The 10433-nt window shown below is 45.8% G+C and overlaps 1 long non-coding RNA gene across 1 annotated transcript; it reads right to left on the bottom strand.

The window, feature by feature from the left end:
* Positions 1-434: 434 nt before the first annotated feature.
* LOC146437278 (uncharacterized) lies at positions 435-10411 on the bottom strand. The gene is made up of 3 exons (XR_014852166.1): positions 10194-10411; positions 9042-9311; positions 435-1034 (listed from the first exon to the last, which is right to left on the bottom strand). It is a non-coding gene; the product is annotated as an uncharacterized LOC146437278 (long non-coding RNA).
* Positions 10412-10433: the final 22 nt, after the last annotated feature.

The raw sequence follows: 10433 nt of genomic DNA, 5'->3' as shown, positions 1-10433 counted from the left end.
AGTTCATTTTCTTGCCAGTGCTAAAACTGAAGGGGTTTTGTCTTTTTGTGTGATACCACAAGGTATCACAATGCCTGGCTGTATTCTTCTTTTAAAATTTATATACTGAGCCAACTTAAAATGCAGAAGGGGAAGTGATTGTCATCCAGAGAGATCAGCCAGCAGATACACTTACAGGGCACCCATTAGAGAGCATTTCCTGCAGATGAACCACCCAGGGAGATAACCCAGGTAGCCAAAATGACATTGCAGGCACTTATTGATCCCTTTAACAAACATAAATGAGTTTCTGTGGAATTTTACATCTTGCATCTCCTTGTTTTCCACAAAAAAGCATAAGAGACGCTTCTCTTTGTACCTGCACCTCTTTTTTCCTTATCCTCAGATTCCATTTAGAGATCTCAAACTACATGATTATGCAAGATTAGGCTTCCAACCTTTTAATGGAAATAACAATAGGGGTGAGTGGTGATAAAGGCAGTTCCAGACAGCAAATCCACTTGCTGAGAGGCAAGTACTTAACACGATGTGTTCTCTGCAGCATGAGGTGTTTTACAGCTCAGGTGTGTGGCAGACGTGTCTCAAGAAGGGTGGCTGGAAGCTGGGATGTGGATAACAAGGAAAATAGGGAACACAGAGCCATGCTGCCTGTTCAGTCTGGCAGTGACTGTGGGAGCTGGTTTCACCTCTCAGAGTATCATCACTTCCAACAGTTGCTCAGCATCACGACCTTTTTGCACATCTTGTCTTCTCTGGGAGCAGGGGAAAGAGAAACCTCTATGGCATTTAAAGAGTGGGAATGGGAAAGATGTGCTGAACCATGGTGCCAAGGCCGTGGTGACCAGGATCCTTCATGCCTTGTACACTGCAGTGTGGTGTGAGCACAGACACCTTTTGTGCAGGGCAGGGCTGTGACTGACATGCTCCTGTCTCAGTGCAGAGAGAAGCAAAGCTCTGCCAGTCCTGAGCTGTAGAAGGTACATGACCTGCAGATGAGTCAATCTAATTTTATCCTGTAGTGAGCACTGGCGCACCTGTATAATGAATAGCACATTATCACATCTTTGCTTGACTATCTCAATAGAATATATTAATATAGTCTTCATAGCCTTCGGTTATCATGTTATTTAATCTTTAATCTAATGTATTTGGAGCAACTGGCTAGTGAGATGCAGCCTGCTTTATCCTTCTAAGGACAACAATAGCAGGAATAAATGTTAAACTAAAGGAAGGAATGAAAAAAAAAATAGCAGCTCTATTTGTGCTATGCTGAGATGCATTTCTTGGCAGCCCCAGAGATTCAACAGTCTGGTATTTATCACGACAAAACGCAGAAATGTCTGATGATTACATGAAGGGAAATAAAGAGACTGAGCATAAACTGCAGTCTGAGAGATAAGGGCACATTTTTACAGCAGGCAGCTGCTAAAACAGGGCTATGTCACACCAGCCCTGTGCTGCAGCAGAGGAGGGGGCACAGGGCAGGGCAGGGACAGGGGCAGAGCTGCAGCCAGGGATAAACAGGACAGTTTAATAAGGGGGAGAATTACACAGCCTGCTTAATCACATTATTTAACACCAGGAGGATTATTTTTAAGGAATATATCCTTTCTTCATCTTCCATCAGTTAATGCTGCAAAATGCTGGCATTGGCTCTGGAGACTATTTAGGATCTTTCTTGCTGAAATGAGCCCCTGGTGTGCTGTTCAGTGAGGGGAACCTGTCCAGCAGTGCCTGGAGTTGTCCCTGTGCCCAGAGGGATTTAGCATCACCCCAAGTCCCTGGAGGACATGGTGTGGCTCTGCCTACACAGTAGATCCTGGGCTGGAGGCACCTGCTGGATTTGGCCCTGGCTCTGTTCCAAGGTGGGTGCTTGGCATGACCCCTCTGTGATTCTTCAGTATCTGCTGGGGTTATGGCACTAAGATGACAGAAACCAAGAGCTGAAGAGTCAATCTTTTTCCTGAATCCAAGAGCTCCAAAAAGCTCCTGGTGCAAGTGAGGCAGTCACTGCCCAGCTTTGGCCACGGTTGTTTGAAGTTAGGGTTGGGTTTGAGAGCAGAAAGGTGCAGAGCTCTCAATTACTGCCAAGAGTGAGAAGTCTGCTGTCCTACAGGGAACATGCTGAGGTGGAGACTCGTGTTAGTTATGGAGAATGGTGTTGGGTGGCCAGGCAGGGAGCAATCACCAGTTTAATTTTAGGGCTACAGTTATGAATTAGGTCATGATTCCAGTACAAAAAAGGAAATGTGCCATTGCCTGAACTGCCCTGGACATCACACAGGCCACATTCTTGGTTGAAGGATGAAGGAAAGATGATGCTGAAATGCATTATTCTGTACAGAGTGATAGAAGCTCCTGGGTTTTAGCAGTTGAATCCCAGTGGTAGAAGTCCTTGATTTCCCTGGCACGAGCACAGAGCAAAGTAACACATGATCCTTGTGTTTCGGCTTCATTTCATCCTTTTACAGCATGGCATACTTGATGCACAACTCCAGGGAATGATGAATTGCACTCTAAGAACAATTCAATAAAAACACAAGGACATGCTGTATATGACACAGATTTATGGTCTTTGTAGGGTTAACATAGGACTGTCCCACAAGTCTCTGCCTGGAAAACTCTTCTGATGGATGCTTTCCTCATCCTTTCTGCCCCAAATAAAACCACCAGGTTTTTAGGATCAATAACCTCCTCTTGCGGAGATGAGGACATTGCTGAGTTCCCCCAGCAGCCTCCTAGGCTGGAGAGCAGACCCTCTCACTCAACAGTGCCAAGGGCATCAGAAGCAATTAAAGTAAAATAAGAATTGATTTGAAGAATGTAATGATCATTCATCTAGCTGGGGAAAAATAGGATTTTATCACTGAAATGTTAGAAAGACTAGCATTTATACTCTGATAAGTATTATCACAGTAGAAATGACTCAGTTCTAAAGAACAAGAAAACAAAAATGCTGCAAATCAATGCAAGTGGATAAGGTGGCTTGAAGTGGGGAGGAAAAGGTTTTCTGACTCCAGTCTTCTGGAGTCAGGCCCAAAGGAAGAAGCCACATATCTCCCTGACCCGAATGCCTGCTTTTCCATAGCAATTTTGCCTCCCAGCATATCATGCCCAGCTCCTTTTGTGACCATTCCTCCAGCTCCTGTTGGATGTTCCCCCTTCAGGGTTCTCACATGTCCTCTTCTGTTGAGGCAGATGAGCTCTTTGCAGGGTAAACTTAAACAGGGATGGTGATCTCCAGGTGCAGAAGATTGAAAATCAAAGATGTGTAACAAAACAAGGTGCTTTTGAGAGAGAAACTGGAAATTGCCATAGCCTGTAATTGTCTCTGCTTGTGCTTTGGTGGCTGCCCTTGGACAGGCAGTTTTGTCACTCTGTGCTCAGCTTCTTGTTGCTCTAACAAGGGACAAGGAGCTCCACTGATCTTTGAAAAGCCTTCAGTAAGTGCCACGTTTTTCTTTCATGTTCTGGATGTCCCTGCTATAGCACACATACATCAAACCCTGTCCGTAAAGGAGTAATTAAATGGCACTGCTAAAGGGATGTCAGAGGATGGGCCTGATTACAGCTCACCCAGAAATGTCTTCCCAAGTCCCAGGCTCTTTGACATGATTCTCCCCCCTTTCTCTGAATTTCTTCCAGCATTAATTTCAGCCAGTCCTGGGATTATTTGAAAAAAGGGCCTTGGGGGACTTGTTCAAAGGCACTGCCACCACGGACGACTTTGCTTTCTGAACAGAAGCATTTCACTCCTATCTGTCTGGACATATGAGCTGCTCAGCACTGCTTCATTAGGCAAGTTATTTTTAAATTCCCAGAAAGAGCAAAACATTGAGAGAGGAATCAGCATTTGCCGTTGAAACAGCTGCCAAAGAGAACAGGCAGAAGGCACTCCGGGTCCCCCCTGCTCTCCCTGGGATTAAGCAGGCAGCAGCACCCAGTCACTGACACACTCTCAAACTGCACATGAGAGGTCAGAAATCACACCCCAAGATAAGGATTGATAAGTGACCATCAAAACTCTGTTCTGGATGTAAGTAAGAGGGTGACCATCAACGCTGAATAAGAAAAAAATCTTGGAAATCTCTCTCTTCCTCCAGCCTTCTGTGTTTCCCACTTTTTCTTTCACGCGTTTTTCACTGAAGGATTTTAACTCCATTCTGGTTTCTCTGCACAAATGAATGAAACAATAAAGCCTGCCCAGAGTCCTTGCTTCCCCTAAACAACAACTAAGACCCAGTGGGAACCCGACACTTTCCAAATGCCAAGGGACAGCAATAAAGCTGATGCTGCTTGATTGTATTGTCACTCTGTAATGTGTTTAAGTTTCCCGGTGGCTGATGGTGCTCTTACAGGCCAGAGTTACAGCAAAAGGCTTGGCAATGAATTGTCTGAGGCACGTTTTGGTGGCTGTTTGCAAATGCTGATTGCCCTGCGGCTGGTGCAGCTGAGGGCAGCCAGGGTTCACACTGATAATGTTAATAATGCAAAAAAAAAATGGTGTGGAATATGGACTGGACCTGGGAAGGGGGGATAGGTTAGGTAAAAATAGCCTTTTCACCTCCCTGAGAGCACACAGGCAGCTCAGTCAAGGAAGTGTGCAGGTTGTGCTGCCTGGTTCGCCCCTCCCTTCACCCCCGCCTGTAGCTACAGGGTTTCTGTATTTATTCAGAACAAATCTAGCAGGAGCTGTTCTCATAACCTGCTCCCAATTCCTGCCTAATGAAGGCCACCGGATTCCTCTGAATTAATGCTTGTTCAAACTAGAGTGTTTCCTTTGGAAAAAAATTATCTCATTAAGTATTTCCAGTGATTCTTCAGTGACAGGCACTCTGCCACAGTCGGCAATTTGCAGGTGGATTGTTCCAGCAGACAGCTTTCCCCAGTCCTAAAAATACACAGTGACCTGTACTGATGTACCAAATACCACTTTGCCAGATAAATCATGGAATCACAGAATGCTTCGGGTTGGAAGGGACCTTAAAGCTCATCCCATTCCACCCCCTGCCAGGGCAGGGACATCTTCCACTAGATCAGGTTGCTTCAAGCCCCATCCAACCTGGCCCTGAACAATTCCAGGGATCCAGGGGCAGCCACAGCCTCTCAGGCTGTGCCAGGGCCTCACAACCCTTTGGGGTTAAAACTGGCATGTGCCTTCCCAGAGACTGCATTTAAAATGTCCCTTCACGTTTTATTTCTTAGTAAGCTGTGTTCCTTGGGTGTTTTCTCATCAAGGTGTGTTTTCCAGCCCTCAAGGAAGTCTTCCTCGAGCTCACACAGAGATGATAAAACCTCCCTTGTCTTCCCTGGTGCCCCCTTTTCTGGTTCCTTGGAAGCACCAGCTCCTCAGAGCATTTATTAGAGCTCATCTTCAGCTGATTATTCCTCTTCTGAGTCATTGCTTTTTGTGACTTTGTCACCCACCCCTTAGTCCAGCTGCTGCTCTATTCTTAGGCTAACGACTTTACATCTGGTGGCACGAAAAACATGTTGTTTATTTAAACTCAGCTCATTAAGTGATCCAGATTAGGCTTGGTATCCTCGACCTGCCCCAACCTCTGTGCAGCTGCAGATCACCAATAATGATTTGGCATTTTCTTGCAGGTCAGTGATCACACGTTAAGTGGTGTGGGGTTAAGATCCACGGGAAGGGAGCTCTGCCGTGTTCAGTGTTCTGCTTACAATTACATGGAGACCTATCAGTTAGTTTTCAATTCAATTAATATTTGTCATATTGACATATCATTCCTCTTTCTCAGTCAAAATGCAGTGAAAGACAAGATCTGGTGTCTCACTGGCTGAAGGTTTCTTTTATCAGCTCTGCTACTGTAAACTATGACATTGAGGAAAACACCTGGTTAACAGGACAAATCCTACTGTTCATAATGCTAAAGTATCTTCTTGAAATTATTTATTGCCTTATTACTTATAAGTTGTTATTCTTTCTTAGGTATCCTTGAATACAGAATGTCCAGGAATATCTCTCATTAACATTTTAGGAGACAAATGGCTGGAGCAGATTTCCTGTGGCCTCTTCCCTGGCAGCTGTTCCCTGTCAGGGGCCAAGTACCTCCCCTGGTTCCCACTTGTGCCCAGAGCCAGGGCCTCACCCCAGCCATGCTCTGTGGTGGCAGAGAGTCCCTGTTATTGCCCAGTGCTGTGCAAACCCTTGGATCTGTGCTGTCACATCCAGTGACCCCACAGCTCTGCCCTAGTCTCTGTCACCGGGATGATCCCAAACCCCACCTACCCATTCTGGTGTTTCCAGCTCTCTGCTGTGAGAGCTCAGCACAGCTGGGTGGGAACAGCAAACCCAGGGGCTTTGGGACACTGAGGAGACTCTGTTTGCTGGAAACAGAGGGAAAAGGGAAAGAGCTTCAAGTGTTTTAATGCTCAGAACTGTTCACCAGCACAGGGGTGGGACTGTCCCTTTGGGGACTGTCCATCTGGGGACTGTCCCTTTGGGGCCTGTCCATCTGGGGCCTGTCCACTTGGGGACTGTCCATTTGGGCACTGTCTGTTTGGGGCCTGCCCACTTGGGGACTGTCCATTTGGGGCGTGCCCACTTGGGGACTGTTCCTTTTGGGACTGTCCATTTGGGGACTGTCCCATTTGGGGACTGTTCCTTTTGGGACTGTCCATTTGGGGACTGTCCCTTTCCCTGCACTCTCTTGCCCCTGAGCCCCTTCTCAGCCCTCTCTTTGCTGCTGTGTTTGTGCTCCTTGGAGGAGAGGCCATGGAGCAAGGCCTGCGGGATTGCTGCAGATCCATTCGCATCGGGAAAATCCTCATCCAGAGCGACGAGGAGACCCAGCGAGCCAAAGTCTACTACGCCAAGTTCCCCCCAGACATCTACAGGAGGAAAGTGCTGCTCATGTATCCAATCCTGAGTGAGTGTTTGCCACCAGCACGGACAGCCAGACTGCTCTGGACACTGAGAGCCTGCATTGAAGGGAAAATTTCCAAATTTCAGGGGCTTTGATTGGGTTTTCTGCTTGGTTTAGGTGACAGAGGAGGGAATTTATCAGGCTGTGCCAGGACACAGGTGACAGGAGGGAATTTATCAGGCTGTGCCAGGACACACATTACTCAGCTGCACCAGAGGGAATGCAGAGCAAATTGTTTGGGCATGGCTGTGTTTGGGAGAAAGGCTGAAGATTAAGACTTGATGTCAATTTAATTCTTTAAGTTTTGCCATGAGAAAAGACTCAAACAGTTTTTTTCTCGCATTACTGAAAGATATTTTTGGACTAATATTACAATCCTAGAGATAAATTACTTTAAAATTAAATAAAGTTAATGCTAACAAAAAAAAAGTTAATCTGGTAAGTATGGTAAGGAGTTTATTGAGATGAGGTAAGTTTTCCAGTCTAGGATTTTATTCTGTCCTACCTGCGGAGCTTTTAATTTCCATTTGACTATTTTAGATGAACTTTCTTGCCTCGGGGTTTTAATAAAATCCACCAACTTCTGTGCTTAAAACCTGGCAGAGTTGGCTTTCTCAGAACAGAGATGAAGTTCCTTCATCAGGAGACAAGTTATCTACAATTGCAGAGGTGAGAGTTTTCCAGACAGAAAGGACAGAATCATCATTCAATTGCACATGGATATTCTCAGATGGCCTAGGACAAATTTGTCAACCAGAAGGAAAAATAAAATCTCACTTTTCCCCCTCCTATGGGGAAAAATAGGACCTCCTATGTCACTGAGGTTGTCAAGGTGCTTGTAGAACATAGGGTGCAGCCAAGTGTTATTATCCTGCTCAACCTGTTCTCCTCACTTACAGCAAATTGAGACCTTTGGCACCTCTCCAAAGGTGCCAAATCCATCATCCAGGAATTCCCAGAAATCACCATTTTAACTACAGAAGTGCATCCTGTTGCACCAACACACTTTGGACAGAAGTATTTTGGGACAGACTGACACTCTTGGAACAACTGGACATGACTCTGTGGCATTGCAGGAGGGTTTTTCTATATTTTATGACTGTGGAGCTGAGAGAGAGCATGTTTAAAAACCTTTTTGGCCAAAGGGGAAACACTTGACTTAAGTTAGTTCTGGCCTGAAAAGGAATCAGGTACAGTGACAAAGCACTCTGCAGATGTGAACAAGAATCTCCATGTTGGGGTTCTGTAAATTGCCACACTCTGCTTTAAATATTTAGTGTTCTATAGCCTGAATATTTTGGATACAACTGGATTTCTAGCACCTAACTAGGTACTGACAGTAAAAATGAGAAGAATCCTTTGGGATTTAGCATATTCGACAGAAGTTCACACATCCTGCATTTATCACAGACTTTGTATGTAACTTTCTGTCAGAAGCTACAGAAAGACAAATTCAATTTCAAGAGTAATCAGCAGCCCAGCTTTAAGCCCAGGTAGCTGGAGAAAATCAGAATTCCTGCATTTACACTGCCCAGTTGGCTTCATCTGCCTGCTCAGTTCCTGGCTCTGCCTCTGCTTTGAGCATACAAGGATCTGAGTTTGGTGGATCTTTCATTTTTAATTTTTTTTGCTCAGGTTTAGAAGCTCCCAAGAGATTCAGATTTTCCTCACCTCACTGCATTTGGATTATTACTTAGCTATATTGTGAATAAGTTATTTTAATATCTTTTTAGAAAAAAAAAATAAACCAGCATTTTTTTCATCTATCACTGCATACCTAATAAGCAGTTTTTAAAACCCTTGGGGATTTAAAGCAAATTTATTTACCCTCATTGAAGGAAACGACATTAAACTTACCATGGAAAAGTGTTGCAATTCTCTTCCTCTATACATACAGTAGCAAATTGAAAACACTTAAGCAGGAATTACACCATGCTTTTGCTGTAGATTTTGGATTTTCCCCCATACTGCAAAGCTCTCTATGCAAATATATTTTCCCTTACAAGCTTTTTGAAATATGCTGCTACACTGATCCCAATTTTGTCAAAGCTGTTAAGGAGATGTGTGTGCACAGGTCATTAATTGTTATTAATGTCAAGTGGATACTGAAATCCATTAAGTGGTTTTGAAAAATCAGAGCTTATTCTGTACCTGATCGACTCTGTGAGGGCATTTGCAAACCAATCCACCAAATCACACTGAGGGAGAGACCTTTCCCCAGCTGTCTGCCCTGGACCTCAGCTCCAAGTTTTTACCACTGAGGAAGGTGTGAATCAGCAGGATCCAGCTGCCATCTCTGCTCCTCGCGGGTGTTCATCTCCCAGCAAACTGGCAAATGTCTGTCTGAAGAGCCTGAGCTCACCCACAGATGTGAATAATGTTTTATTCCTCCGTTGCTTTGCCATTTGATGATTTTCAAGACTTGTGGTATGGTTAATCAAGTCAACGTATTTTGTTGAGGGGGAAAGAAAGAGACAAACAAAAGGACTTGTCAGATGGCATAAAACACCAAGAGGCTGTTCCAGGAGCATAAACAATCATCCCTCCATTCAAACAGAAGATGCTCCACCTCCCATTTGCTCAATAATCCCTAACAATTTTGCTGCTTAGGTTACTGGTGTCTAACAAAGCCACTTTTATCCTGCCCTGTCCTCGCCTGGTGTCCAGAAAAGGTGGGGAGAAAAGGCAGGGCTCACTTTCATGCACAATCAGTCTGTGGCAGTGCCCTCACCTCCAGTTTCCTCAGAGGTGACACTGAGGAATGTCCTGCTGCTGTGCTAATTGCCAATACACTGGTGGCTGCCTCATCAATTGTGTGCCCATCTCTGCTCTCAGAATTATCCACATTGGACAATGGAAAGGATTTTTTGCCAGGTTCAAAGGTGATTGTCAAATATAAAAGTGTGCCTCCACACTCAGCCACCGGATCTCTTTGGGGGATTACAGTTTCTCCAGCCACTTGTCCATGCTTAGAGGTGGAGGAATGTCCATGGTTAGAGGTGGAGGAATGGCCATGGTTAGAGGTGGAGGAATGTCCATGGTTAGAGGTGGAGGAATGTCCATGGTTAAACTGGAGGAATGACCATAGTCAGAGGGGAGGAATGTCCGTGGTTAGAAGTGGAGGTGGAGGAATGTCAGTGGTTAGAGAGGAGAGATATCCATGGTTAGAGCAGAGCATTGCCCATGGTTAGAAGGGAGAGGCTGGTGAATATCCTCACCGTACTGCCAATATTTATTCTTTTTTTGACACTGTTAGCCACCATCGGCCTTGCACGGAGTCACCTCTGCCCAGCGCATACACACCTGAGGTGACACACAACAGCCCCACACTTAGGGAACCGCGGGGACACGGACCCTCCTGCTGCACCGCACCGCGGGCGGGCACCACCGACCCCAGGTCTCTCCACAGGCCCCGGGAACGGGTATCTGAGGAGTGGCCATGGCAGCCCAGCCCCTCCCCGCCCCACCCTCAGCCCTCGCCCCGCTCCAAAATGGCGGAGCCCTGAGGGCCGGGCCGCGCTGGGCGGGGCTGCCCTCCCGGGC

This window comes from Lichenostomus cassidix, chromosome 4A (genome assembly GCF_008360975.1).
Source record: "Lichenostomus cassidix isolate B80296 chromosome 4A, HeHo_3.0, whole genome shotgun sequence".
Taxonomy (NCBI): Eukaryota; Metazoa; Chordata; class Aves; order Passeriformes; family Meliphagidae; genus Lichenostomus; species Lichenostomus cassidix.
Note: the sequence above shows the minus strand (reverse complement) of the source record. Positions and strands in the feature narration are given on the sequence as shown.